At 35.7% G+C, this 26,530-nt stretch overlaps 1 long non-coding RNA gene across 1 annotated transcript in view; it reads right to left on the bottom strand.

The window, feature by feature from the left end:
* The window catches only part of LOC138692276 (uncharacterized), a 612,905-nt gene that overhangs the window by 487,940 nt on the left and 98,435 nt on the right, over positions 1 to 26,530 (bottom strand). The window contains exon 2 of the long non-coding RNA XR_011330040.1: positions 3,981 to 4,019. This is a non-coding gene — a long non-coding RNA (uncharacterized lncRNA). The remainder of the gene's footprint in view (positions 1 to 3,980; positions 4,020 to 26,530) is intronic.

Here is a 26,530-nt window from a genome sequence, read left to right as displayed (position 1 = left end):
ACATGCATTAAAAGACTGCTACCATATGTATAATTAGTACATTTCGGCATGGTCGAGTATAAATATTTTTATCATATAGCAGGAGGACAGTGTTTTACATATACTAATTATCATTATTTTACAAGATACAATAATGGAGGAAACAAATGTTGAATATTTCACAAATTTTACTGCTGTAAGCTGTACCTAACTCCTTAATCATGAAGCAATTGGAATAGCATTTTCATCGACAATAAAAGTGATGACAATGAGTCCGATATTCACAAACAACTGCACCAAAATTTACAGTAAACGTTTGAAAAAAATTCGTGATAATAACAACGAAGGACGCAATCTAACTTCTTGTTCTGTTGGAATTGAAGCTGCAGTCAATCATAACAGAAGTTTTCTGTATATTTTAATATACAGTATAAACGTGGCTTTACATTACAATACGAAAATGATTCTGGTGGCCTGTTCTTATATTATTTCGTTACAAGCTATCGGATGAAATTTATTCACAATTCTTTTGCGTGAAATCATCCAGAAATTATTCACTTGAAATGACCGGATCTTACTTAAAAATAACAGTTGTTTATTTGTTCCTTTCAGGCAGAAATAACAAAAACCAGCCACTTTATTCAAATCAACATCGTGTGTTTTTTCTTCTGTTTATTTATGTTTTATTTCATAAGAAATGGAGCAGAATGAAACTTGCAGACCATATGTTCCCAATAATGTTCCGCCAGCAGCAATAAAAGCATTATTAACTTATGCGCGCAAGCCAGAGCTCCAAGACAGACGGTAAATGATGTTAAGAATATGCGTAGATTTATTTGAATAAATCAAACTAAAAAGTGAGTTTGGTTGAGTAAGACTGGCATATGAACTGGTTTTGAAGCTCTTAGGCCCGATTGTATAAACCATTTAATCTTAGATCAGAGGTTAAATTGATCCTTGTTTCAGCTGAACTTGGAATTTTGTGTTGTATAAAGTATAATCTGAGATTAATTTGTCTCAAACTAAAGTCAACTTTGACTGAAGAAATTTCTCCGATTAAGTTAGATGATCCAAGTTCAGTTATTTCTTTTCTGTTTGAAATATACGAGTGACAGATTGTGCAAATAAAATATCCATTATTATTAATATTAATAGATATGTTACGTACATTTATATATATTTCTTTCAATTTCTTGCCTTAATACACAAACATTCTTATATTTTATAAGGCTTTATCGTGTTCAGCAGTATCAAATAACATAACCTATAATTATATTATGTTTATAACAACCATTAATTATTAATGGATATGATAGGTACATTCATAAATGTTCAATTAACTGTATTACTAAACGAAAATTGTCGTTTTATAAAGCTTTATTATGTTTAGCAGTATCAAACACCATAACTTGATAACAACTTGGAGAACAGTCAACCTTCTTCTTATTGTCAGCCATTATTAGTATTAGTATTTATTTATTTAACCTGGTAGAGATAAGGCCGTCAGGCCTTCTCTGCCCTTCTACCAGGGGATTACAACTATAACATGAACAATAAGATTACAATTAATATTATATTTACAATTACAATTACAATAAAAATTAAAGTACGACAAGAATACCTGATTAATGAAAGCTAGACATTTTATCATAGAAATTAAGAACAAAGAATATTTTTGAATTTACTAAATTACAAATTAAACCTACAATAACAAAATTCTATAGTGATGAAATTACCGGATATTGAAATATTTTGTGATAGATTAAGAGAACTATTTACAAGAAACCATGTCTGAACGAGTCTCAATTACTGACCAAGTGCCTAGTAAGTTTGCATTTGAATTCAATTTTATTTCGACAGTCCCTGATGCCAGCAGGTAACGAATTCCAGAGTCTTGGCAGGGCTATTGTGAAAGAGGAAGAGTATGAGGAGGTTCGATGGGATGGTATTGTTAGTATTGTTTCATGGCGAGAGCGTGTGTTCAGATTGTGGTGGGAAGAAAGGTAAGTGAAGCGAGACGACAGGTACGAAGGAATAGAAGAGTTCAAGATTTCGAAGAGAAGGAGAAGTGAATGTAAATTTCTTTTCTTATCTAGTTTAAGCCAACCTATTGCTTCCAGGAATGGGGTAATGTGATCATATTTACGAACATTGCTTACAAAACGTACACACAAATTATTATTTACATTGAAAAAAAAAACAGTGTCTCCAACAGAGTGTAATACGGAAAGTCGCCCAAAAGTAGTTGTAAAGTCGCTACATTTCTCATTATCAACAAAGAAAGATTAAATTTGGTCACTATGTGGTGCTAAAAAGTCACTAAAGCCCTATTTAAGCAATATAAAAGTTAAAAGAAATTGTTGTTGAAAAAGAGTTAAAATCGCTAGATTGGCAACACTGAACAAACCTGTATAACATGGTCCGCGCATCACGTATTTCACCTGTTTATGCGATGTTGCCAAATCCTTTTCACGTGAACTTAGATTGCATTTGAACCAAGGTAATTTGATCGCAGAAAAGTTTTATACAATAGAAGAAGTGTCTGAACTCGGTTTACTTTTCGATCTTCGATCAAAATTGATCTTTAGTCAGGGAGTTTTATACAATTGGGCCTTAGTTCTACTTGATCTCGTTCACGTACTCTTCACTGATTTCGTCATGAGTCTTTTCTGCTTAATGCTGGTTCACAATAAACAGGAAATGGAAACGACAAAGAGAACGAGAACAGAAATAAAGTTAAATACATTTATTCCCGGTTTATTGTGAACCAGCCTTCACTCTTTCAATAATTCGTTCGGTGCAGGTTTACGGATAGTAAATGATTCAATCATCACCATTTCTTTAATCTGTAACATAATTATCATCATTATCGTCTGCATATCTGTCATTATTTCTGTTATCATTAACTGTCATCCCTATCATCACATAACCACAAAGTCATCAACGTTAACTATGTGATGTCATCACAGTCTACTATATACAGTCACGAAGCTTGAGTTTTATGGGTGCTAGAAACAATAGACTGTGCCAGTACTATTTTGCATTGCCTGTAATGAGGCGATATTAGCGATCCTAGTGGTGAGCAACTATCTAATGTTTGCATATTTACTACGTATTGAGCTTCGTGACTGTATATAATAGACTGTGATGTCATCATCCTTGTAATCATCATCTCTGTCATCATAATTTCTGTCATCAATAACATTCTCTATCATCACTACCATCGTTATTTCTGAGATATAATAATCTCATCATATCATCATCCCTCTAACATTGTCATCTATCATCCCTTATAATATTCATCACAGTCATCCTTATTATCATATCAACATTTCGATTATTATTATTATTATTATTATTATTATTATTATTATTATTATTATTATTATTATTATCATCATCATCATCATCATTATTGAGGTAAAAGGTAAAAGTGTTTAGGTCTCTGAAGTTGTTTAGTGTAGAATTCAGCCTTCCATTTTTTCTTAATTTTAAAATAGTGATAAAAGATTTTTTTATATTTTTCAAGGTGAGAAATTTTTCTAAAAATCGGGAAATTTTGTAGATATTTGGAGGGAAAGTTCCTTTTTAGAACCTGACAATACTGTCTGTTAGTTTGAGAAAATGTAATACTAGTGACAGACAACAGTTGCTAATCGTGATTACCATTATCGCGATTATCTCCGATTGCGATTACCGAAAATGTTTAAGACATACTAGGTCACGCTTGGTTCCATCTGGTCAACAGTTGAATTACTATAGAGAAAACAAGTTTCTCTGTGTGCATATGTTTATGTTTCCCTTCTGGACAACATCAGAATTTCAGACTTTCTTTCGAAGTTTTTCATTGTTTTTCCTCTTTTTTTGTTGCTTGTTGCAGCTTGATATGGGAATTTATTTGTTAAAAGTGTTACATCTTTTATAATCTAAACTGATATAATTTATACCATTACTAATTTTATTATTTTGTAATAAAACATATTTTCAAAATGAACACTAACCTCAACGATTCCGTCGTAATGGAGGCTGGAATTATAAATCTGAAAAAGAAATAAGTTCCAGTTTGTAATCCATTATTTATTGAAATGAAACATCTTTCAGCAGCCTTCTATTGCCCTCTATACATGAATAATTCGTCTGATATATCCATGATAATACAATGGCAGGGGTAACATAACAAAATTCCACAGCAGAAGCTATCACGACTTCCTAAATAATATAAATCAAGGTGATTCGAAACCAAAGATTACTAAAATGTTACCTTCGTCCACTAGTCCGTGCCTCAGCCCGATTATCTAGTTCTGGAAACAGGATTAAGCTCCTGATCGCGAATGGGACGGTGAGACACTACAACATCCGTGGCGAAAATGTGATCGTGTGCCGAGCCACTGTGTAACCTGCAACGTGCACAGCAACTATGGAGGGAGGCGGACACCGGAAGGGGAAGTGAAGCAACTGTCTGACTTATTAACGGATTTTCATTTTCCTTACGTCAAGCACTTAAATATAATTTCATACAACATAAGGTTACAAACTAATGTTTAGTACGTGTAACGAAGAAAGAAATGAACAATAAATGAACAATATCACATCCTAAAATTAACTGTCTTCAGAATGTCTCTGCGACAGAGTTTCAAAATCAGGAATTATGTCACTTACTGCCAGTCGTAGTTGATCACGAAGGTATTTGTCTGTCAGTCGTGATCTAAATTCCGTTGTTACTATTTTCATTGTTGAAAATAATTTTACACAAACGTAAGTTGTAGCGAACATGGCTTCAACAGAGCAAGCGAAAGAACGAAGCTTCGAATATTTATTTTTTGGCAAAGATTTGAAAAGTTCAACATTTGTCAAGTCCTTACATCTAGCTTTCATTTAACATCACATTGTAAATCTGTGCGTTTAAATTGAAGATCTAACCACGTTATTCGTACACCTGCTGAAAAAGGATCGACGTATAGAGATGATGATGATGTTGATGATGATGATGATGATGATGATGATGATGATGATGATAATACTCAACCTTTTAGTGTTTCATGAGGAAAATGTATTATAACGCCGTTTTATGTTATACAAGCGTTTCCTGGTAATACTTGTGAATAAATCATACATTTAATATTCTCCTCATATTGGCAGCAGAAAAATGCGTCCTCCCATCCTACTTGAAACTTTCGTTTTTGTAGAGAGAGACGCTGCGACGATACGCCACTCGCAGGTCAGAGACAAATACAAATGGAACGGAGTTGGACTCCAGTGAGTGAGAGGCTGGGGTTCGGGGAGGTAGGAAGCAAGAGAAATACATAGCTACCATTGCGAGTCACAATGTGCTCGCGAGTCACATTTTCGCCACGGCTGCACTTCAACCTACAGTCTAGTATACAATCACGAAGCTAAATACGTAGTAAATATGCATCCATAGATAGTTGCTAACCACTAGGATCGCTACTATCGCCTCATTACAGACAATGCGAAATAGTACCTGCACAGTCTATTGTTCCCAGTACCCTCATAAACTCAAGCTTCGTGACTGTATATACTAGACTGTACTACAACCCCGATTGCGATTAGGTCGATAATCACGATTAGCGACTGTTGTCTGTCACTAGTATAAGGTTAAGGAGAGAAAGAAAGAAAGAAAGAAAGAAAGAAAGAAAGAAACAAAGAAACAAACAAACAAACAAAGTGCAAAGAAAGTGCAAAGAAATTGTAAACGGAAAACCTGCGTTATATGAACAACTTCTCATCTTTTCTCAGTTTCGATAACCCCGTAACAATAGGCCTATAGCACGTGTTGCTAACGTAACAGTTCTCGAACGAGTCAGCAAGTTGTCCCTTGTTTGAGAGAACCTGACGAAACCGGCAGAACGATTGCCCTCTCGCCCGGCCATAGCAAATATTGAAGTTGAGTTTCGCCGGAAAATACCTGCTAGTCAAGCAGTGTAGTGGCTCACCAGCTATCTCGGCCTCCAACCCCTTTTCTTCCACTCTCTTCTCTCCGGCTCTTCGACAGAAACATTTCTGTGTCTCTGAACAGGTTAATTACTTGCTCTCCTGCTCGGGGAAGTATTTCATTTGAAAAAGGAGACGTAGCCCCCGTACAGGTGCGCCACAAAGGAATTTCCTACTCTTTTAAAGTGAACCTGCGGAATGAAAATCTGTGGAGCACAATTTCCGATTCTTGTGAATTCTTTTCTGCCTGGAAGATCACACAATTTTACTGTCTTTGTGCTTGCTGGCTTTAGGAAATGTACTCTTAATATTGTGATGGGTAATTTATTCTATAAAGTATTTTATATTTTCATGTAATAATAATAATAACAATAATAATAATAATAATAATAATAATAATAATAATAATAACAAGCCTAATAATAATAATAATAACAAGCCTAATAATAATAATAATAATAATAATAATAATAATAATAATAATAATAATATCACGAAAAAGTTAAACTGTAACTTCATTCCCCTTTTGTTTCAGTTTTGTAACAAACTGTTTTTTTACGGTGATGGGTTGTTAGCCCTTCGCCCAACCCCCAAGCTGGAGGACCACTCCTTATCGACTCCACGACTGCTTATTCAATATATTCGCAGGTATATTGCTGGAGGCCCTCTCCTCTATCCGCAACCTGAGGACGCACCATGCCGTGGTAATGGGCGAATCCAGAAATGCAGAGTGTTAGCTGGGTGACCGGAGGAAATAAGACTTTTGGGGAGGCCGAGTGCCGCCCTCACATAAACCCGCGATCGGTCCCTATTCTGTGCAAGATTAATCCAGTCACTTTCATTATATCCCACCTCCCTCAAATCCATTTTAATATTATCCTCTCGTCTACGTCTCGGCGTCCCCAAAGGTATTTTTCCCTCCGGTCTCCCAACTAACACTCTACTCGTATATGCATTTCTGGGTTCGCTCATACGTGCTACATGCCCTGCCCATCTCAAACGTCTGGATTTAATGTTCCTAATTAAGTCAGATCAAGAATACAATGCGTGCAGTTCTGCGTTGTGTAACTTTCTCCATTCTCCTGTAACTTCATCCTTCTTAGCCCCAAATATTTTCCTAAGCACCTTATTCTCAAATACCCTTAATCTCTGTTCCTCTCTTAAAGTGAGAGTCTAAGTTTGACAATCATACAGAACAACCGGTAATATAACTGTTTTATAAATTCTAACTTCCAGATTTTTTGACAGCAGACTAGATGACAGAAGCTTCTCAACCGAATAATAACTGGCATTTCCCATATTTATTCTGCGTTTAATTTCCACCCGAGTGTCATTTATATTTGTTACTGTTGCTCCAAGATATTTGAATTTTTCCACCTCTTCGAAAGATAAGTCTCAAATTTTTATATTTCCATTTCGTACAATATTCTGGTCACGAGAGACAATCATATACTTTGTCTTTTCGGGATTTACTTCCAAACCTATCGCTTTACTTGCTCCAAGTAAATTTCCGTGTATTCCCTAATCGTTTGTGGATTTTCTCCTAACATATTCACGTCATCCGCATAGACAAGAAGCTGATGTAATCCGTTCATTTCCAAACCCTCTGTGTTATCCTGAACTTTCCTCTTGGCATATATTAGAGCGATGTTAAAAAGTAAAGGTGACAATGCATCTCCTTGCTTTAGCCCGCAGTGAATTGGAAAAGCATCAGATAGAAACTGGTCTATATGGACTCTGCTGTAAGTTTCACCGAGACATATTTTAATTAATCGAACTAGTTTCTTGGGAATACCAAATTCAATAACAATATTATATAAAACTTCTCACTTAACCGAGTCATATGCCTTTTTGAAATCTATGAATAACTGATGTACTGTTCATTATACTCTCATTTTTTCTCCATTATCTGTCGAATACAAAAAGTCTGATCAATAGTCGATCTATTACGCCTAAAACAGCGCTGAAGATCCCCAGTAATATTCATCTACGTACGGAGTTAATCTTCTCAAAAGAATATTCCTTAAAAGCCGTAAGTAGCCTATTATTAATTCATTATTAACAGGAGAATGGAGAAAGTTACACAACGCAGAGCTGCACGCATTGTATACTTCACCTGACATAATTAGGAACATTAAATCCAGACGTTTGAGATGGGCAGGACATGTAGCACGTAGAAATGCATATAGAGTGTTAGTTGGGAGGCCGGAGGGAAAAAGATCTTTGGGAAGGCCGAGACGTAGATGGGAAGATAATATTAAAATGGATTTGAGGGAGGTGGGATATGATGGTAGAGACTGGATTAATCTTGCTCAGGATAGGGACCAATGGCGGGCTTATGTGAGGGCGGCAATGAACCTCCGGGTTCCTTAAAAGCTAGTAAGTAAGTAAGTATTAATAATATTAGCGTAACTATTAACAATAACATTTGGGGAAAGACATGGATAGATATTGCTGTAGAGGGGACTGTATAACACGTTTCATTGCATCTGTAAAAAAAAAAAACAACGAAATGATCAAGAGTTGTTCTTCCTAACTACAACCGTAGTGATAAATGTAGCCGAAGTTTGTATATGACCTGAAAGAAAATTACATAACGCCTTATAGCAACCTCTCGTCTCGCTTGAAACCTGTTCTTCTAGCCGCTGACACACGCGGTTTCATAACATTGATTTCAATACCCAGAAACCGTAATGGGTTAGCCGCACACCTCTCAGGGATAAATTCGAGGCGTAGCTATCCAAATATATCAAATTATCGATTATTGGTGGGCCGAGTACTTTTCACGGAAGCTTCAAGCGTTACTTTCTCCGTTGTTGCTGTGCATTCCCCTGATTCCCACGCCTAATGCCTACTGTTGGACAACTCTACATAATTTATGCCACGTTCTTAAATGCCATGCCACTCTAGTATTTTGATCCCGCATCACAGACCCGACTAATTTCTACCCGTTTGTGTGTACACAACAGTTAAAGCGCAGAATTTATGTTGTCTTATGATTTGGTAGGTAACGTAAGACCACAATTTATGGTGGTCATGTGTAAAAGAACTTCACGCTATGTTAATACCATGCTTTCTTATTTATCATCAGGCCAAGTAGAAAGTAAACATACGCTGTCATATAAATGATACGTTTTCTCATATTTTATAGTACAGTTATAACCAAAGCTCGGAACTTGGGGACTTGTGTCGTGTGCATGAGTAAGGTTACAGGTACAACGTACACAAAGCTCACCCTGCAAGTGCTCAGGGACAGTCGTGTGTACTAAGAAAGTGGCCACAACTAATGACAGGAAGACGGACGAAGAAACTGTTATGTCGAAGCCAATGACATTCAGAGAATTAAAGGTAAACGGTCTGTTTGAGGAAATAGAAAATACGTGTTATTTCGAATGGGTATTATAAAAGTTTGAAAATACATTTTGTTTTAAATTTAAGATACAGAATTTCGTGGATAATTCGGAGGAGATACATTTTTTTTTTCGAATGGAGAGTTTATATTTTGTAAGTTGTGCCACACAGAAACTAGAGGCTGGAAACGAAATTCATTAAAAGGCATTGCAGTCCCTCAAATTGTAGAAAAATCTGTCCATAGCCATGGATCGAAACGTAGAGGGGCTTGCCCTAGTAGTGATACACTAATTGAAAACTATTTTCGAGAAAAATTTAGGATATACTTATCTTTCTCAGATACGAGATCAGCTAGCAACTGCTGAAAATCGAACAGAAAACAGTAACAGTGAAAACATTCAGTATTTTAAGTCTGCTACCGAAAAATCTTCGAATGTAGATAGTCATATACTGTAATAAAATGTACACAGCAGAACAGTAAATTTGATATATTTCTCATGTTTATTTTTATTATATATATGCTATGAAATTACGTGTTTCAACCTACCATAATATTATCAATATGTTGTTGCAGCCAGGAACCACTTTTGTAGCAGACCTGACAGTACCTCCGTGCTGGAAGCGGGATTTTGTTGACATTGAAGTCCGGTCGCTTAGTTACGTGCAAAGACACAAGTCCCCAAGTTCCGAGCTTTGGTTATAACACTACTATTTTTACGTAACTTCGTGTCAAACAAATTTTTAAAGAGCACTGTCATAACTTTCTCTCCGCTAATTCACAATCCCAATAAGATTTTTGTTAATTCAACCTCGACATTAAATTTTATTAAATAACCTATACTAATAATAAATCTGTAGCCGAAATTTTTCTGGTAATTTTCGCTTTTCCAAAAATAATTGGTCCTAACGTGTATAATTAACCATCCTGAAACCGAAAATCGCTTTTTATTAATTTTTGTTTGTATGTCTGTCTGTCTGGATGTTTGTTACCTTTTCACACGATAATGGCTGATCCGATTTATATGGAAGTTGGAATATAAATTAAGTTCGTTGTAACTTAAATTTTAGGCTATATGACATTCAAAATGCTTTATTTAAAAGGGGGGTTATATGGGAGCTTGAATTAAATAAATCGAAATATCTCCCTCATTTTCGTGAAAAATGTTACATAACAAAAGTTTCTTTAAAAATGATTTCCGATAAGTTTTATTCTATGCAAAATTTTTATAGGACTGACATTTAATGATATACAAGACTTTTAAAATAACAATACAATACGTTTTCACCGCCACCTCAGATTATAAAGTTGTTGTTCCTGCAATAACTCCTATGTCAAAATATAAAATTTTTGAGTAGGAAGAAAAAACACATTTATTCATTCCATGGCAATGGTACATAGGAGATCGTGAATTCTTACATTTTCGAAAGAAAGAAATTTAATTACATATCACTATCACAATTTAAGTTATTTGAAGGGTTCAGAACCATAGTGGGTCAAGCGCCATTTCCTGAAGACGTAAAAAACAAGGGTTAAAATTACAGTAAGTTATTCAATGGAAACATATAGAAAGTAATATACATATTAAAACTAAGTGATATGTCAATCTTCATTGAACTATGGTTGCATGTAATAACAATTAAGAAAGATGTTAAAGGAATTGTTATTACACCAAATGAGTGGTCTCTGGACCAAAATGACCGCATTTTAATTATTTAAATACAATTTAAATTAAGTAACATATTAAACGATTTATCCTTCTATCAAACACGAATGTTTCCTGGATCAAATGTATTTTAATTATGCAATTACTTCATATTTATTTCTAACAGGTGCAGCGGAGCGCACGGGTACGGCTAGTTTATTGCTATAACGGAAGAACAATGACTCAATTGCAAAATTTGGGTGAATATTAAAAACACTCCTATCTGATTACAGTAAAGGCAGAAGAAATAGGCGGGTTTTTGGTCTTGGGGTGGAAACTACTCACTCCACACTTTCTCTAGCGGTTTATGGCCTGAACAAAGAGACCTGTCGCTGTGTTCGAATGCTAGTTGTTGACAAATGCTCGTCTGTGATACTACTGTCTTATAGATTCTTCACTCACTTACTTACTTACAAATGGCTTTTAAGGAACCCGAAGGTTCATTGCCGCCCTCACATAAGCCCGCCAGTGGTCCCTATCCTGTGCAAGATTAATCCAGTCTCTATCATCATACCCCACCTCCCTCAGATCCATTTTAATATTATCCTCCCATCTACGTCTCCGCCTCCCTAAAGGTCTTTTTACCTCCGGTCTCCCAACTAACACTCTATATGCATTTCTGGGTTCGCCCATACGTGCTACATGCCCTGCCCATCTCAAACGTCTGGATTTAATGTTCCTAATTATGTCAGGTGAAGAATACAATGCGTGCAGTTCTGTGTTGTGTAACTTTCTCCATTCTCCTGTAACTTCATCCCGCTTAGCCCCAAATATTTTCCTAAGCACCTTATTCTCAAACACCCTTAACCTATGTTCCTCTCTCAGAGTGAGAATCCAAGTTTCACAACCATACAGAAGAACCGGTAATATAACTGTTTTATAAATTCTAACTTTCTGATTTTTCGACAGCAGACTGGATGATAAGAGCTTCTCAACCGAATAATAACACGCATTTCCCATATTTATTCTGCGTTTAATTTCCTCCCGAGTGTCATTTATATTTGTTACTGTTGCTCCAAGATATTTGAATTTTTCCACCTCTTCGAAGGATAAATCTCCAATTTTTATATTTCCATTTCGTACAATATTCTCGTCACGAGACATAATCATATACTTTGTCTTTTCGGGATTTACTTCCAAACCGATCGCTCTACTTGCTTCAAGTAAAATTTCCGTGTTTTCTCTAATCGTTTGTGTATTTTCTCCTAACATATTCACGTCATCCGCATAGACAAGAAGCTGATGTAACCCGTTCAATTCCAAACCCTGCCTGTTATCCTGAACTTTCCTAATGGCATATTCTAGAGCGAAGTTAAAAAGTAAAGGTGATAGTGCATCTCCCTGCTTTAGCCCGCAGTGAATTGGAAAAACATCAGATAGAAACTGACCTATACGGACTCTGCTGTATGTTTCACTGAGACACATTTTAATTAATCGAACTAGTTTCTTGGGAATACCAAATTCAATAAGAATATCATATAATACTTCCCTCTTAACCGAGTCATACGCCTTTTTGAAATCTATGAATAACTGATGTACTGTACCCTTATACTCCCATTTTTTCTCCATTATCGGTCGAATACAAAAAATCTGATCAATAGTCGATCTATTACGCCGAAAACCGCACTGATGATCCCCAATAATTTCATCTACGTACGGAGTTAATCTTCTCAAAAGAATATTGGACAAAATTTTGTACGACGTCAACAAAAGTGATATTCCTCGAAAGTTACCACAGTTGGTTTTGTCCCCCTTTTTAAAAATAGGTACAATTATGGACTCCTTCCATTGTTCTGGTACAATTTCCTTTTCCCAAATAGCAAGTACAAGTTTATAAATTTCTTCACATATAATAATAAACAATATTTTAAATACTAATCATCCAAGTAATCGCTAACATGTCTCAGTCCATCCTGAGATCAGAAGCCATACTAAAGTTTACTGTTTCTTGAAAGAACTTAAAGATTGTGAGGACGCAGATAGCCACCGCCAAGGCGTCTCTACGATCGGTTCAGAGAAATTGTGCAGAACGATTTTTCTTAGTCATATTTATTGTGTTATCTGTTTTGTTAAGCTAAACCATTCTTAAGTTTGCTTCTAATACACAAATATTTTTATTACGAATTCGTTTATATTATAATAACGTGTACATTTTCTACACACAATAAAAATATATTAACTTTTTGCACTTTAATTTTCAATTTTCTCATGATTCACAAAGTTGGTAACTGTGTATTTAGTATTTACTCATCATCATCAATAACAGTCTTAGATTAGGCCTCCTGGCCTGTTCCGCTTCCAGAAGAAAGTTGATCTTTCCATCTCTTCCTTGGTCTTCCGTTGTCTCGTTTTCCATGAGGTGTATAGTCCAATAGTCTCTTGGGTAACCTATTGTTGGGCATTCTTAATACATGTGCATACCAGTTGTTGCGGTAAGATTCTATAGTATCCGTAATGGCGGTGATATTCAGTTCTGTTCGGATATCAGCGTTCCTTTTATGGTCGTAAAGAGTATATCCTGCAAGAGGTCTTAGCAATCGCATTTCAGCAGCTTCTGTTCTTCGAAGTTGTCCTTTCGTTAATGATCATGTCCCTGATCCATATAATAACGCCATAACTGCCATAACTTTATAGAATTTCAAAATTGTTTCTGGTCGAACTTTCTTTAATAGAGTTGATTTGATTGTCCTTAACAGTTGCTGAAATTTGGCAAGTTTAATATCTACGTTCCTGGAAGAATGCAACCAAGATAGTTGAATGTGTTGACTTGTTCTATAATAATTGTGTGTAGGACTAATGTGAAATATCTGATTTCGCCTATTAGGTTTACATTACATTATAATAATTATTACATTTGTGAAATGGCTAACTTGCGAAATATCATAAATGATAATATCATCTAATATTATCTGATTAGCGTGATATGTTACTATTCAGCGATGTATGCAATGGAGGGGGAAGCAAAACTAGCCACCATAACCCATTACCTCATGGCTTAGTTACCTCGTTAGGGATGTCTTATTGTTGTCACTTATGGGTTTCATACCTGTGTTCGAACAACTGACTAAACAAGACAACAATAATCAGTAAATCAGGTATTTGTAATTACTAGAAATAACGTTATTATTTTATTTGTTCTTTTATGCTCGACCATGCCGAAATGTAGTAATTATACACCTGGTAGTAGCCCTTTAATTCACCTCATTAAAGTACACCTATTCATTATAATTCAGTTGTTCAGTCAATGAGAAATCACCATTGTACCATTATAAAACCGCAAGTATCGATTATTCTCCGATATGCAATCGAAAGACAATTAGCGAAAAGTCACGGAGCCTGGAAATCCAATACTGTCGCAGAAGGTTATGTTCTGTTATTATAATAATTAGCGTTAATTGTAAATAATATTCAAATAAATTCAATTTGTAATCTCGTTTTTCAATTCTAAATCAATTTCCAGGTTATATCAAGACTAATCTTCGTGTTATTCTCTAGATTATATCAAGGTCAATGACAGTCGTGCCTTGGAAAAAAATCAATATTTTCGCATCTGCGCACATCTCACAATTCAGGTCAGTTGCGCTACTCACTTACATAACCATAACATGAATACTTATGAATAATTTCAAGTTAGAAATATGGTCGAGCATAAAAAGTCGTATGAAACTTGCCTATAATGGTAATTAAGACGCCCGTATGAAAATTATGAAACTCGCTTGCGCTCGTTTCATAAACAAACATACTCGCGCCTTAATTACTACCATTATAGGCTCGTTTGCATAATGTACTATTAAGTTTTCCTATAGTGAAAAACGTATGAATGGAGGAGTAAGTTATTTGGGACAGGACCATACACCCAGCAGGTTCTGAGAGGTATAGGAGTCGAGGTAGTGAATGAGGGGTTCGCCAAGTCTTGAAAGGTCTTGTGAAGCGTTGAATTTGACGACAATTCATTTGTGTACGTGAATACCGTTGTATAAAACCTACCAACCCATGTATGCTATTTGAAATATTTCCCCGCTATCTATGATTATCCCACAAAAATCCTACTGCTACTTCGAGTTTCCTGTAGCCGATATACAGGGACATCTTTTTATTTTTACTATAATTTTTAATATTAACCTGTCTATACCTTTAGAGAACCGGAAACACCGCTTGCTCCTCCCTCCAAGACTGGAGTTCGATGATACTGGCGTAAAACACAAATCACTCTACTAAGTATAGGATGGAAGAAAAGTAGTTCATCCATTTACGTAAACTAGGAAATATTGCGATTTTGAGTTTGATAATTTTCATTAGGTTTTTCTTTAATCAATGTACAGTACTGTATTAAGAATAAGTGTTTTTACTCACGAAGTGAGTTATCCATGCGAACGTATTCATTATGCAGTGTATATTATACTGTCTACAGCACATTAACGTACAATATAGAGAAAGAAGTTAAATTGAAAAATAATCATAATATGAATATTTAAACATAATTTTGAAAATGGTGGCCGTTCATTTCGATACAGGCTTCAGTTCTTTTGTGCATATTATCGCACTATAGACTATTGCATCTAATTCCAATTGCCAGTTTCGTCCTTCGTACTAGTAACTCATGTTGAAATAATTCTGTACCTACTCTACGTACTGTAAATTCAATCTTCACTTCTGCCCGACCCGAAAATATAAAATTACTCAGACATGCTATCTACTGTCCGTCCAAGTGGTTATGCCGCAGGATTGTAGAAAGGGAGGAAATCACGTGACAGTTAATTACTTAACGAGGCCCTTTTATTCAGGTTAAATTAAACAGCTGTATAATATTACGTAAACTTCCAATTCCTAAGAGAAATTAATGTCTTCAGAAAAGAGCTAAGACAGCCCAGCTATTACAGAGGGGCGAGCAGAAGCAGGTGGGGGAAATCGGGATGCGACGTAGGCAAACGGACAGTACCTGTGCGAAAATATGATTCAGTATTGAAAGCTCTTTCGTCACTGGAAAACGCGAACATATTTCTGGAACGTACTATACTCAGTAACTCAGTACTGCTTACTATCTGCGGTCTTGGTTCTGTGTGGAGTTGGAACTTCCTTAGTAGAAGGGGTGGGAGTGAAGTACATTAAAAAACTCAGGTACAATAAAAATTGAAGTAAAAATAAAATGATGTCCCTGTACATTGAACTTCAAGGTTTAAGGCCTGAAATTCCTTCTCCTACATACAGTGGCTCACAGTGGAAATGGTACACCTGACACTCATAGATAAAACAGTTGCTTATAACAAAATATTACCAACAATACAAACTTAATTAGTCATTTATTTGTTCAGGTAGCTTCAAACAACAAAGTAATGAACAAAGTAATAAAATAATATTAAACACAAATAAGATGCAGATAATAAATAAACATGTACAATATTGAAGCTCACAGTCAGAATGATATAGTGCCAATACGACAATGCAAACTAACCAAATTATATGCATTTAGTATTTTGTTGGTAATCCCCGATTTGCTATTACATCTTTTAGACGGTTCGGCAATGATTCCACTAGCTCTTGTGTGTACTGGGGACTTATTTCTTCCCAGTCTTCTGTTAAAGCCTTCTTCAGATCTGCTTTGTTCGAAATAGGATTTTTTCGAATTTCTCTGTCCAGTTTGGCCCAAAGATTTTCAATCACATTGGGGACTGAGGTGGAGTTTTGAGCACTCTCGGGCAGTTATATAAGCACCATTCTCTTACCATATACGATGAGTGTTTTGGGTCATTGTCATGGTAAAATATGAAATTGTCTTGAATATTTAATTTTGTAACATTAGCATTCAAGTTGTCTTTAAGAATTTGAACGTAATCCCGTTTCTTCATTATTCCTTCTATGAAATGAAGCTTTCCAACACCTGATGCTGCCATACATCCCCATACCATCACATTATCCCCACCCCCTTTAACAGTTGGGCGAAGATTTCTCCGGTATGGCATAGTTGCGCCCCGCGGTCAATTGGGAGGCCTAGGCATGGCATAGTTGCGCCCCGAAGAAATCAGGTAGCAGATGGGACATGGCATAGTTGCGCCCCGAAGAAATCAGGTAGCAGAATGGACATGGCATAGTTGCGCCCCGATGGGTATAGTACAGACAAAAGTGATCGTCATAAAATAAATAAATTACTTTAAAATATTACAGTGATAGCTGGATTGAAATCAGGTAGGCCTAGCGTATGATCAATTTTGCTATTTAAAATAACACTTTTCTATTGATCACACACAATAAATGAACTGCATTTTTTGTTCCTACATCGATATCTTAACCCTACGGTACAGGATTTCGAAAATTGAAACTTAGAACCATTATCAATTATTAACTCTTCACCCTTTTCACTAAACTTAACATTCATTTCAAATTAACCTCACTATACGCCACAGACGGTGTGAAAATCACTAATAAAATGTCAAGACTGCTAAGGCCCCATATTCCAACGGCTCACTCATTTGAATATGTCAGTTAATAAAGTACTGCCAACTTCATGGTGTTCATTTTAACGGTAGGCTATTGATAATCACTGCATAAACAGTAGAAAAACAGTTAATAAAGTACTGCCAACTTCCTGGTGTTCATTTTAACGGTGGGCTATCGATAATCACTGCATAAACAGTAGAAAAACAGTTAATAAAATACTGCCAACTTCATGGTGTTCATTTTAACGGTATCGATAATGAATATAAATCGAATAAGAAATCAATAAGGTTGGTTGATTATGAGGCTCGAGTTTCCGTAGTATCTTTTTCTTTACCTATTTCATCGGGGCGCAACTATGCCATGACCTTTTCTCTACCTGAAGGGAACGGGGCGCAACTATGCCATGACCTTTTCTCTACCTGAAGGGAACGGGGCGCAACTATGCCATGCCTTTTTCTCTACCTGATGGGAACGGGGAGCAACTATGCCATGCTTTTTTCTCTACCTGATGGGAACGGGGAGCAACTATGCTATGCCTTTTTCTCTACCTGAAGGGAACGGGCGCAACTATGCCATGCCTTTTTCTCTACCTGAAGGGAACGGGGCGCAACTATGACATGCCTTTTTCTCTACCTGATGGGAACGGGGCGCAACTATGCCATGCCTTTTTCTCTACCTGATGGGAACGGGGCGCAACTATGCCATGCCTTTTTCTCTACCTGAAGGGAACGGGGCGCACCTATGCAATGTCTTTTTCTCTACCTGATGGGAACGGGACGCAACTATGCCATGCCTTTTTCTCTACCTGATGGGAACGGGGCGCAACTATGACCACAAAACAGGAACCCTTTTTTATATGCTGCATTTTATCTGACCGTGTGGCGCAACTATGCCCTGCCCGATTTCTCTCCAGCAGCTCTTCTCGGGGTTTCCTCCACACATAATGAGGTCCATTTGACCCAAACACATTGCATTTACTCTCATCGGCAAAAATTAATCTATTCCAGAAGTCAGCATTCTTCTCTAAATGATTTTCTGCGAACTCCAGTCTTAATTGCTTTGTTTTTCGCATTTCTGACCACTCTCCCATGTAAGTTTTTTCCTAAGTACTCGCCTCACAAACTTTCTTATGAAGATGTTGTTCTATTTCTGCAACCAGATTTCTTGGACTTAATCTGCGATCGTTGGACATTCGTCTGATGATCCATCTTTCATCCCTTACTGTAAGTACTTTTTTGGAACTCTTCTTTACTTTTCTATGCAATTTGTTTTCTCCTACATACCTTTCAATAATGTGCTGAACTATTGATGATTTCTGCTATGTCTGATGAATTTCCCTTCTTGTAGGGGAGAAGTGGGCACAGTAAGACAGGGAGAACAGTGAGACTTTTTTTATATGGTAAATTTTGATGTTGAGATGTTGGTAACAGTGGAGTTGTATGTTGCATGAGTAATGTAACAGTATTTTCATACTAGATCTGATTCTAGTTTTAAATGTGAGTGATGAAAAAATAATTCGTAATTTTTTACTCTAGAAGTAAAATTTTGGTTTGTGTTTAATGAAGGTTATATTGGATATACAAAGGAAATAGAAATAAGAATGTTTTGTTACCTAATACTATGGTATTTGAGGTTATGTTTGGCAAAGTTTCGTCTTTCTTGTTTTAATTTTGAAGTGATGGCGTCATTTTTAAACGAACTATGCGCAAAAGGGAACAAAGAGAGATGCCATTGAAGGGTACACTAAGACGTCTCACTGTTCCTATGTACCAATGATTTGCAAAAACAAACTGTAATTGTATTACATTTACCAGTAACTAATATTAAAAATGAACTAGAACCAATTTAGGTTAGCTTACAATAATGGATACATTACGTCTTAATGGATTCATAAATAAAAAATTATTCACAAAATTTAAGAAAATGTTAAAAAATAATAAAGAATTAAATTAAATTCTTATAATTATAAGCTTTTTGTCGCCAAAAATTCATTTCATTTTTTCGTAAAAGTTTGAATTGTCATGGAAAATTCACTTTCCCAAATGTTCCAGATGTTTCAATGGTTTCGAAGTCAGACATCAAAATGATTCTAAATAAGCCTACGGAACATGGCAAGATAAAGAGACAGCAATCTTTCCTTTCTTTTGAAATAAATGTAAATCATTTCAATGTCCGTTAATAGACACACTGTGGTGTCTCACTGTACCCTTCTGAATGGGAACAGTGAGACATTTGCATTTTTTTTTACAAACACGTATTGTGCATTATGTCCTTTATCTATTAGCATTTTTGTTTATGTATTATTGTCTATTTCTATTGCACTGGATTTTAAAAATACTTGAATTATCACTTGAATACATATGCCTTAATATTTTGTGTCTCACCGTACCCACTACTCCCCTACTGATCAATTACTATCCTTCGTTCTTCTATTGTCGTATGACGACCCATTGCAGAATAACGAAATAACGACTGGTTGTTGTTAGCTCTGATTGAAGACTGTGTACTTGTTTGTATCACAGGTAGCAGTGTTACGTGAGCAATAACATGCACAAACTGTAGGGTGTATCAATTTGACTGTGAAGGGGGTAGAAACAATAACAACATGATTCCTATACTACACCCATAGTATTTCTTACGTAATGTTGTATGCATGTATAACAGACACAAGGAATGATCGTTAATGTCTACAGAACACAAATTTGCGTTTGAAATAGATTACTTTTTAAAGCGAGATGGATTATAAGAAAATAATATCTCTTGGCAGCAATGCAGACTAAATAGGCCTATAACAACAGTAAGTGGTTTCAAATATGCATTTTTAAGCCTACCTCATGAAAAAAGTACAAATAGAAACATCATTAGTAACTCGATAACAGAACTGAATGGATACGAAACGCGCAAACGTATAATCACAAAATGTGTATCATTTGATGACGCCAATTTTTAAAGTTCGTTTAGAAACTCTCGCTGAAATATGTATCTACTGCTTCAGATGGAGAGAAGTTTTTGGTCCGATTTTTTTTTTCTTTGCGATGTAAACAAATATGAAGGAGGCAGGTGGCCAAGACCAGGTTCCGAAGTGAATAGGGCAGTCATTTGCTCTGGACCGGTTTCTACCCTGCCAGAAGGCGCACTGTTCTTGCCGAGATTCTCTGCATGCGTGATCTCGCCTGTGGCTGCCCAACGCGACAGTTTAAAACCGCAGCAAAGCAGAGCGTTCTGGGCTTTGCAACTGGGTTCAAATCTAGTGCAAAAACGACGACGACAGGGCTGGAATCTTAAGATGGCCCGTGCTTCCAGCAACCATCCCGTCATTCCTGCTAAAATTTCCTAGAATTGTCGGCAAATAAATTCCTACTAAGGCAGATGTTCAATTCTCTTAAGTTTCTTTGAGATTTTTCATAAGCAGAAGGATAGGTTTTGCCGAGTTCTTGTTGGTAATTTAATTTCTGTTCCTTCAACCACTGATCCCTTTTCGTCATTTAATCTTGTCATCATTTGTGAATAGTTTTTGTAGTATAAAACAGAAGTTAAACGAAGAAACTTCGATTACAATATATACAGGGACATCATTTTATTTTTACTAACATTTTTAATATTAACTTGCCTATATCTCAGGATCAACGCCGTTTGCTACCCCCTTCCACGACTGGAGTTCGATGATACCGGCGTAAAATACAAATCACTTCACTAGGTATAGGAGGGAAGAAAAGTAGTTCATCCATTTATGTAAACTAGGAAATATTGCGCTTTTGAGTTTGATCATTTCCATTAGGTTTTTGTTTAATCAAAATACAGTACAGCATAAACAATGAGTGTTTTTACTCACGAACTGAGCTGTCCATGTGGACGTATTCATTATGCAGTGTAAGTTATATTATACTGTCTACAGCACATTAGAGTACAATATAGAGAATGAAGTTAAATTGAAAAATAATCATAATATGGATATTTAAACACATTTTTTAAAATGGTGGCCGTTCATTTCGATACAGGCTTCAGTTCTATGTGCATATTATCGCACTATAGACTATTGTACCTAATCCCAATTACCAGTTTCGTTCTTCGTACTAGTAACTCATGTTGAAATAATTCTGTACCTACTCTTTAAAAGAGTACCTCACGTACTGTAAATTCAATCTTCACTTCGGCCAGACCCGAAAAGATAAAATTACTCATACATGCTATCTACTGTCCGTCCAAGTGGTTATGTCGTAGGGTCGTAGAAAGGGAGGAAATCACGTGACAGTTAATTACTTAACGAGGCCCTTTCATTTAAGTTATTTTAAACAGTTGTATGGGTATAATATTACGTAGACGTCCAATTCCTAACAGAAATTAATGTTCTCAGAAAAGAGCTAAGACAGCCCAGCCACTAGCTGGCGAATAAAAGCTGGTGGGGGGAACCGGGTTATGACGTAGGCAAATGGACGACAGTAGACTACCTGTGCGAAAATGATTCAATATTGAAAGCTCTTTCGTCACTGGAAAACGCGAACATATTTTTGGAACGTACTTTTTACTATGACCGTAAGGCTACTATGACTGTATATGCGGTCTTGGATCTTTGTTGAGGACGGATGAACTTCATTAGTAGAAGGGGTGGGAGTGAAGTACATTCAAAAACTCAGGTACAATAAAAATTTAAGTAAAAATGAAATGATGTCCCTGTAGATTCTGCATAGTTAATCAATCGTCTTTCATATCGTTACTACAGGAAAGCCTACCAGGTACATAATATCCAAAAACACATATCGACTCTGAACAGAGATATGGTCAAATATTTATCTGGGGAAATCTCAGATCTCGAGTGACATTTATTAGGACTACTTCGTGAATAAAATAAAAATGTAAATAATATATCCCTAAAATTCGCTCACGAAATATTAATAATTGTATATTTATAAATACTTAACCTATTCAAACACTGTGAAGTTGAAATGGATGAATATCGATTACTGCAATAAAGGAATTGGATGTTATTCAGTAATGCCAATTGCGAAAAGCGAAATAAAGGTTTAAAAATGTTAATTACATCTGCTGCGCTTTTCTCTTATTACTATAACAGAAATGTTTTCGTTTTCTGCTGAAATCATAATTTAACAGTAACAGTAGGGACAGCTATATACCAATGCTTATGTATTCACAGCGAGACATGTTGCTACACAGCGAAGCCATCTCTGTATAGATAGGCCTAATTAAAACACGAATTTTATTACGCCATACGGGAGGCAGTTTGATCAAAGACATTATTACTATGCAAGGACTTTGGGTTTGATATGCGATGATGTTACATAATTTTGAACATCTGACTTTCTATTAATTGTTTCACTTCATTCACAAAATACATTTTATAAAATAATTACAAATAATTGGATTAATACATTAATTAAATGAACAATTGTTAAGAAGGAGTGTCATTTCTTTAGACACATTAGACATGGAATTATAAGTTGAAGATGTGGATTTTAGAAGTAGGACTTCGCACAATATTTAGTAAAATGGATTCATGCTCATCGATTTACGGGGAAACAGTTGGCGACACTGACTAAACAAAAGAAAGACCATGCGATAAATTGATAGCGATAAATCGAACTGAAAAAATTATCGCGATGTACGAGTATGACTGTGATTGATTGGAATTTAAAATTTCATTATACTTCATTGGTCGAAAATGGAATGACGTCACATAAACGAAATAATTTCTGTAATGCAACTTTATTTGTGTATGTATGTATGTATGTATGTATGTACTGTATTTTATTCACACTGCAAATGGGTAAATACCCGGTGGAAGTGGTAAATAATTACACTAAATAATGACAATTAATAGTAAACACAATTAATAATGATAATAATAATAATAATAATAATAATAATAATAATAATAATAATAATAATAAGTAGTAGTAGTAGTTAATACTAAAAATAATAAATAATAATAAATAATAACAATATAATAATATTAACAAGGAGCATAAAAAATTAAAAGAAGTATGATCACTTAAAATAACATTTAAAGTAAATCTGATTTCTATATTAGCCCTAAGTTCGAACTAAAACCTACCTCCCTCAAATCCATTTAATATTATCCTTCCATCTACATCTCGGCCTCCCCAAAGCTCTTTTCCTCTCCGGCTTTCCATCTAACACTCTATATGCATTTCTAGATTCTCCTATACGTGCCCTGCCCATTTCTAACGTCTGAATTTAATTATCCTAATTATATTAGGTGAAGAATACAATGCGTGCAGTTTTGTGATGTGTAACTTCCTCCATTCTCCTGTAACTTCATCCCTCTTAGCCCAAAATATTTCACAGATCTACTGTACCAAAACATGGAAGTATTGTGGCTCTACATTTAAGTATATTGATGAAACTCGTAACAAACAAATCTCATTTTTACAACTGAGTCAGTCGTTTGGACGTATTTTCCCTTCTCACTCAGCTGCAATGAGCTCCAGTTTTCACGCTGCCACAGATTTTCGTCCTGTTTGTTTTGCGCCGCGAGCAATAATTTCAAGAAATTACTCTCCACCACTACTACACTCGGCTGCCTTTTGTCGCACAGTTCAGTCCGTCAAGTTCGCCATGACATTGCTATCACTGTCCATACCACATTTCTCATGCTAGAAATTATGCTGTCACGGTATGGTGAAGTTCATCTGTCCGAGAGATTGAACTGCGGAATAAAAAAGTACGTTTTTTCTGACCATGTATTTTACCTTGTCTTTTTTTTTAAAGCGTATATACTGAAGTATGTAGCCAATTTAAAACGAAATTTTCATCGTAGAATGCCTGTCGAGTTACGTGATAGCGGAAAATACAGGAACACTACACTGACTTGCTATGTAGAGCATTACAAATGCTTGGAAAATTTACAGTCAGTTGTAACTGAATATTACCAAACACATCTTACAATATTTCATATCATGACAGCCATAATAGCTCAATGATAGTGCGCTGGACTTATAACCTAGGGAGCCGGCTTCAAATCTCGGCAGCTTGACCCTGAATTTTTAACTTGTTCATACATCTTGATCACACAACTTTTAACACTATATCACTTGGGAATGTGTATTATATGTCTTTCTCGTGTTAAATTCTATCGTACCTGTTTCGGCCTTGTATGGGCCTTCTTCAGAACTGGTTGTTGCTGGTCCTGGCGCCTTTTGTTTTGTTTCCCGTGGGGGTGTGTTTGTGTTGTGTAATGTGGAGTCAAAGGGTGTGTGTGCATTCTGAAATTGAGTTGTGTGTTGAGAGTTTCATTTGGATTTGTTTTTGTGTGTCTGTATATTTTTGTGTTATAACTTGTGTTAGGCAAGCCCTTTGTCCAGGCAAGAAAGAAGTTTTCTCCAGGTATAGTTCTCCGATTACTCTGTGACATCCCAAAAAATTTCCATCACCATCCATTACGAGATCATATGCGGAGACTAAGAGGAAGGAAGAAAATAGAAAATATTGGAGAATGCTGGGTTTGTAGTGAAATACCTGCCCTTGGGCGGCACACCTATAATCCTGTATGTATTACGAGTGTAATACAAATTCATCACCTGTGCTGCACTCTGGATAGTCTCTGACGAACTAAGTGGTCAACGCTTCTAGGCACTAGAGACATCTATGATTCAAGCTTGTATTATCAGAACAAGTAACGGCAAGTTAAGGGCTCTGCCATGATATTTCATATCATAAATTCTGTAGAATTGTTAGAATTGTAAATTCTACAAGTATTTTTAATACACAATTCTTCAATACAACGGTTATTTTCCTTCATTTTTGAGTAGCCCTGATCTCTAACTGAGTTCTGACACTTCATAATCCTCCTTATTTAAAAAAAAATCTATTAAAATTGCTGTTAACAGAGAAAATTTAAAGTTCAATTATTGTGATATGTGTTTTTTCTTCTATTTTTATTACGTTTTACTCTGTTAATCAATAAAATGTCTTAACATTAACTTATGTGGAATGTCCCTTGAGCACGAGTCTGTAACTTACTCTTTCTGGGGGTGCTAGAGAGTTCTTATATTAAAAAATCAGTATGTATCTTTGTTCTGGCAATAAAGTATTATTAGCTATGCGTTCCGAAACATTTTCGCGGGAGAGAGAAGCAATATGAATGACAGGAATTGAAGACTCCGCGCATGCGTTGAACAACACTCCCCTTTTTCTATTCCATTTCCACAAACATCAGTTGTTAAAACTTAAAAAAAGGAAATAGTTAAGCTTATATATTTTAAGTAGGCCTATCAGATATACTGAGTGGAAGTGAAATCACCTTACAGTTTTCAGAGTGAACAGCTCATATGTAACAAAAAACTATAATATCGTATTGGTGGAAAGCGAATAGATTTTCAGAAAAAAAAATGTTTTTTTTTTTCTCAAATGTTTAACAACTTCTTATTCGGTAACTATTGCGAGTTGGATCGTGATTTTTGTTCATATCGATAGAAAAACTAACAAAGAATAATTTATCCCTCTGGCGTATTTCAATAATGTGGACGGTTTTCGTGTACATTTAATTTTAAAAAACTCTCATTTTAAGCCACTGAACGTTGCGAGTTGGTTGCAACTCAACGCCAGAGAACAGCTCATCTAGCGAGATACATGAACTTCGTTGACTTCTTACATCTGTATCACGAGAAGAGTGTGTTAGTGGCGATGTTGCCAGACTGCTGAAACGTCCAACTTAATTATCTAATTAACCGTGCATTTAATCACAAAACGTAATATAGGTTTTCTATTCATTTCAGTGTAACATATCGTCCCTTTCAATCAGTACTCTATATATAAAGGGTCAACCGTAATTAATATCATTAATTTCAGGAGGCTATTCTTTAAGATATCTCAAACCAAAAAATGTTATGTTTTATTTAACGACGCTTGTAACTGCCGAGGTTATATCAACGTCGCCGGTGTGCCGGAATTTTGTCCCGCAGGAGTTCCTTTACATGCCAGTAAATCTACTGACATGAGCCTTAAATACCATCGATCAAACAAAAATGTTTCATATAATTTTGCTCATTTTTGCTTCCTTTTAGAGATAAAAATTGTTTTATATGAAACATTTCAAAGCGTATTTTAGGAAAGCCATTTTATTTAATTCCCAG

The sequence above is a fragment of the Periplaneta americana genome, chromosome 16, assembly GCF_040183065.1.
Source record: "Periplaneta americana isolate PAMFEO1 chromosome 16, P.americana_PAMFEO1_priV1, whole genome shotgun sequence".
Taxonomy (NCBI): Eukaryota; Metazoa; Arthropoda; class Insecta; order Blattodea; family Blattidae; genus Periplaneta; species Periplaneta americana.
The sequence above is the reverse complement of the archived record's forward strand: the minus strand, read 5'-3'. Positions and strand labels throughout refer to the sequence as shown.